The sequence below is a fragment of the Chanos chanos genome, chromosome 4, assembly GCF_902362185.1.
Source record: "Chanos chanos chromosome 4, fChaCha1.1, whole genome shotgun sequence".
Lineage (NCBI taxonomy): Eukaryota > Metazoa > Chordata > Actinopteri > Gonorynchiformes > Chanidae > Chanos > Chanos chanos.
The window spans coordinates 47303536-47309022 of NC_044498.1; the positions used below are offsets into that span (position 1 = coordinate 47303536).

General features: G+C 43.7%; 1 protein-coding gene across 1 annotated transcript in view; it reads right to left on the reverse strand.

Moving 5' to 3' along the window:
• Positions 1 to 4075, reverse strand: part of tjap1 (tight junction associated protein 1 (peripheral)) — a 33848-nt gene extending 29773 nt beyond the window's left edge. The window contains exons 1-2 of the mRNA XM_030771679.1: positions 3983 to 4075; positions 1135 to 1187 (exon numbers count right to left, since the gene is read on the reverse strand). The gene's annotated coding sequence lies outside the window, so the exon portion shown is untranslated. The remainder of the gene's footprint in view (positions 1 to 1134; positions 1188 to 3982) is intronic.
• Positions 4076 to 5487: the final 1412 nt, after the last annotated feature.

Here is a 5487-nt window from a genome sequence, read left to right on the forward strand (position 1 = left end):
GAGAGAGAGAGACAGACAGAGAGAGTGAGAGGGGGGAGAGAGAGAGAGAGAGAGAGACAGACAGACAGAGAGAGTGAGGGAGGGGGAGAGAGAGAGAGAGAGAGAGAGATATAAAGAGAGAAAGAGAGATAAAGAGAGAAAGGCCCTTGTTTTGTTTATCGGCATCTTTTTGTGATCCGTTAAACAGTTTAGCAAGCTGATCTGACGCTTCTTACTGAAACCTACATGCTGCCTTTCTCTGACTCGCTCTCCTTCTGTCTTTCTCCCTCACTCACACGCTCTCTCTCTCTCTCTTTTTCCTCTCTCCTGTCAGAGCTGATTCCCCTCTCTCCGCTGGCTTGCCTTGCACTGACTAGAGACTCACATTATCGGCTATGTCGCAGCTAGGGCTCTCCCTCAGTAAATATCAAGCTTATGTGAACAGACAGGGCAAGTGGATCACCCTGGAGGAGCTGTGTGGAGGCTGGCCTTACTAGAACTTCCCCCGGTGCTTCAAACACCCACAGGCGAAAAAGAGGAGCTCTCGGGTGACGTTACGCAAAGGCAGAAATACTAAACATAAGGTCTTGTCTGTCACACTTGGCTTCAACTCAAATTCAATCTAACTCAAGAGTGACTGGTGACAAACCAGGTGACTGGTGGCTTATTCCTGGTTAAAGTTCTGGCTGACCCCCTTCCTTTCTCCATGAAGAACATACTTATACCTAGGCTAAACCGGTGGTGTCCCATCTACAGAAGGTAAAGAGTAGAGCTAGCAGATTTTTGGTAACCTGGACTGTCAAAACAAGCTGACTGTTTGTTGAGAGAGACGTAATCTTTAGCTAACTTCAGTCACCTAATAAAATCTAGACTGCAACAGAATTTTTTTTTTTTTTTAGAGGACCTTGACAAGAGGTGAAGTGTCAGTTAAAAGTCAGTAAGTGACAAATACTTCTCCTTTGAAGTTGTCTCAGCAATCTGCTTGTCACATCAGAAAATCATTGCGGTTCACAAGGTGCAGCGGCGCGGAGAAACGGACTCCGCCAATTAAAGAGTTATTTCCGGAGGTTGATGCTCCCGACTACATCCCGCCACCAGTAAATGTGTGCAGGTGATGGCTTTAATTGGCTGTTTATATCAAAATAACGATCATACCCAAACTCCTTCTTCTTTTTTCTTCATTCACGTGTCATCAAGCCCTGGGCATTCTGAAACAAACAAAACGGTGAACAGCATGAGTCATGGTGCGACATTTTAACACTGATGGTGACTGGCTTGGTTCTGCTCTAAGATTCAAAAGCAAGGTTTCTCTAACTCATTGCATGCATAGAATAACTCAAGAAGAGTCATCTGTCAACAAAACACGATAGCAACTGTGAAAAAAAACAACAAAACGTTATCTTACACAGTGGGTGATTTTTTTTTATCGTTTTTCAAACAGCTGTACCAAAAAAAAAAAATGTGATCTCTTAATTCTAAAATAAAAATCTTAATAAAATGTCAACAGTCTGAACTCTTCAACACTAAACTCTAAGTAATCCATGAAACTCTAAGTAATCTAATTATTCAGTTTAACCATACAGAATGTTACAATCTGATAAGCCCTCTGACCCAAACTAAGAGGTCAAACAATCCGGACTGGTTTTACACTTCATTTGCTGTGCTGCCATGGTGATATGAGTGAATGCCGACATGTCTCAGGCATTCAACAAGTTGAACATTTTCAAAGATCAACAAGACACTGACAAAGAGGAGACCTTGGTGAGGTCTTGATGAGACGTTGCTGAGACCACAGCTCACCGAGCACAAATCCTACCGTCGACATACAGGCAAAGTCAAACAAGGGGAATATCATAAGAGAATGTACAGGGGAATGAAAGTATGAAACAAATAAAGACAAATTATATCCTGGCAAACAGAGAAGAGAGAGCTTCCCTCAATGTTTCTTCTCTATATGAATACAAGTCAGTGCCGTATAATCCTGCTCCTGGAGCCACTGCAGTCTCTACGCATTTCTGCTCTCTCTCTCTCTCTCTCTCTCTCTCTCTCTCTCTTTCTCTCTCTCTCTCTCTCCAACACACCTGCTGCAGCTACTCAACGGCTTAATAATGAACCGATGACATGATTCACGTGTGTTAGGATTAGGAGACACCGTTCAAAAATGAGCGTGAAAAGCATCACCCCTTACTGTTTTTGTTTTGTTTTGGTTTTGGTTTTTTTTTTGGGGTTTTTTTAGCTAAATGGTTGAAACATGGAGACAAAAACTGATTCCACAAGTATTTCCACAAGCATGTTCAGATACTCTGTTTAAATGGAACCACTTTAAAAATGGCAAAATAATAATAAAAAAAAAAAAAGGCTAGCTGATGTAAAAGTCACCAGTCAATTTCAAACGGAAAAGGTTTTCAACTGTCATTGCTACCATTTTCTGAAGAAAAACGTTATCCTCTGGACCTGATAGCATACAATATTTATTCAGCGAGAAAAGCAGCCCTTTTCTGTAGCATTCAGGACCTTCTGCTGTGGGTAAGAATGCCTCAGAGCGGGATGTGGCATAGAATAACAAAACGCCACGGCCCCGGGGCCACCAGTCAACCATGGCAGTCAGCTGTTGGTGCCCTGGAACACAGCCTGCACGCACACACACACACACACACACACACACACACACAGAAAAAGAACAGACACACACACGCTCTCGCAGGCCTCTGACAGACGTTCTCCGATTCTGCCCCTACCATCCGGGGCTAATCACCACACCTACGGGTTTGGAAAACTGAGCCAGACAGATATGTCACAAATGCATTCATACGAGTCTCAATCCCCCTCGTCGTCTGCCAGGTGCAGTCGCAGGCTCCCAGTCAAAAGGCAGGGAAGCACCTCGACTGTGTCAGTTAACTTTCACAGTCAGTGGGAGAAAAAAAAAAAAGCCTGTCAGACTGAACGAATAAATAAAGGGAAAAAAAAAGGGAAAAAAAGTGGAGGAAGAAGAAGGGAGGTGCTCTATTATTAACGGGCACCTGAGCAGGGCAACTACAATCGTTCTTGTTTGGGCGGAGCCTGAATTATTTAACGAGGCAGTGACGACCATGGTTCATGTAACCAGGCATCTTTAAAAAAAAAAAAAAAAAAAAGAGAGAGAGAGAGAGGGAGAGGCGAGGGGTGGGGGGGGGTGTCATTATTTTCCATGGACGTGACGATGGGTGAGCATAACAACCAGGCTCATTATAGAACCCACCCTGACACTTGACGGGGTAAGACCCTCTTCCCTTCTTCCGAATTGGAAGAATGAGGCAGGGTTTATCGCGCTTACCAAAGCCCGCACTTCACGTTACTACTAATATAACAGAGACGCCATTAACGCAACAGGCTGCGTGGTTCAACCCGTCCCAGTATTTCGTTAGAACAGTTTGTTTCGGCTTAATATCGTTTGGTAATGTTACTATTCGCTATTAACATGTTATTCTAATGTTATTCACAAAGTTAAAAGAGTAAGGCGTGCATAGCTTTGTCACTCTGGTGTGTATGTAATAGGTCATAGTCAACACAACAGAACAATCGAGAGAACAGAGTTGAAAAACGGAGAGGGGGGGGGAAGCATTTGATGTTAATGAGTGACGGCTGTTTCAAGAGAAGGGAAATAGAGCAAGTGACATGAGAGATGAGTGTGAATGAATAACAGACTGCATGTGAAACAGTTCGACCGACAGAGCTCCGTAATGAATCACCTTTTGCTTTCGCCACGCGTGAACAGCTGAAGCTTTAGCACAGTGAACACAGCACACACATCGCTGTGAAAGAGAGCAGGTCTGTGACAGCAGAGGAAAGATAATGAGTTACAATAGGCTAAAGTGAGAATGTGAGTGAAAGAGAGTGCCAGAGAGAGTTCCAGAAGAACAGCAAAAACACACACACACACACACACACACACACACTCTCTCTCACACACACACACACACACACACACACACACACACAGAGTATGATAAACACTGGCCCTCACCTCAAGCATGCATGCTGCAAGCTCCAGAGTCATCGCCGTCAAATGCGTCCCGCCAGTCGCCACGGAAACTCAATCTAGTGTTTGTTCCTCTCTCCTTCTCTTCTTCTTCTTCTTCCTCCTCCTCCTCCTCCTCTTCCTCCTGCTAGCATGTGAACCCTCGGGGCTATTGATGACCTGAAACAAAAGCGGGTGGATGGAAAAACACAGGCGAGCGTCAGTACAGCGCACTGCTGTCAATCACTGGAGCAGAAGATTAAGTGACAGTCCAGATAGAGCCGGGCCTCACGGGACAAGCTGGGGAAGTGCATGAGAGTCTACCTGTTTCCTTCCCTGCCTGCCTGTCTACCTGCCTGCCTGCCTGCCTGCCTGCCTGCCTCAGATGCCCATTCTCTGGCACACTGCCGTGCTCTCTCTCACTGCCCCCACGGAGCACGCCCAAGACGTTCACCACAAAAAAAAAAAAAAAAAGAAAGAAAGAAAGAAAGAAAAAAAGCTGGTTCCTAATTAAGGTATGTTACATCACAAGAGCGAGTGAGCGAGCAAGTGAGAGTGAGTGAGTGAGAGAGAGCGAGAGAGAGAGAGGGGGAGAGAGACAGAATCTTGATTAATGGAAGTGAGGGACAGTGGATATTCCCGAGGGAGCGTCCTCAGAACACAGAACTGATCTACAAATGATTGCTAGAAGGAAAGAAGAGTTATGAAGAAAAACAGAAGGGCAGGGGGTAGAGAGTACATTCCAGTACAAAGTATGTTTTAATGAACAAAATAAGGAGACTGACACACTTCTCATTTTAACTAAAAAAGCCTGAGACTCAAAAATGTAGAAGAAAATAACATTAAAATACAGGCTTTTTAACTTTTCTGTCGAAAGGTGGCCTCAGCCTCTTTCCCCACTGACAGACTTTACATTTGGTGAATATATGCTTTAAAAAAGAAACTTTTTTTAAAAAATCATTTTAATATAGGCATTTTGTCTTAAAATGGACCTTTTCCTGGCATAAACAGGTGTTCACTTAATCTGAACCTAATAGGCAGGTAAGATTTGGGGGGGAGGGGCCTAAGTCACTGCCGTTGGCCAATAAGAGTCATGAGAACATGTCTTGATTTACACAGTCATTCATATGACACTGAAACACTCCCTTAAGGGCGGTGTAATACTAATCTGATGGAAAGGAAGATTGCTAACACCTTTCAGTTAATAGAACAGTACCTTCTCCTGCAAACTCTACCCAAAAACCCACATTTATTAAGCCTTGCAAATCAGCATACCAAGATCCAACTCTTCTCCATAATAAAAAAAAATAAAATAAAATCACTAAATAGCACATTTCTGCTGTCAAAAAAAAGAGTGCTTGTCTTAAAAAGCAGACAGTCTCCAGGTGCGATGAGATACCTTCCTAGTCGATTACACGGCTACTTTAACAAATCAGGCTGGATGACCTTCATTCTGCCAAAGCTAAGAGAGAATAGCAAGCAGCTGCCATGAGCTAAAGGTTAAAGCAAAG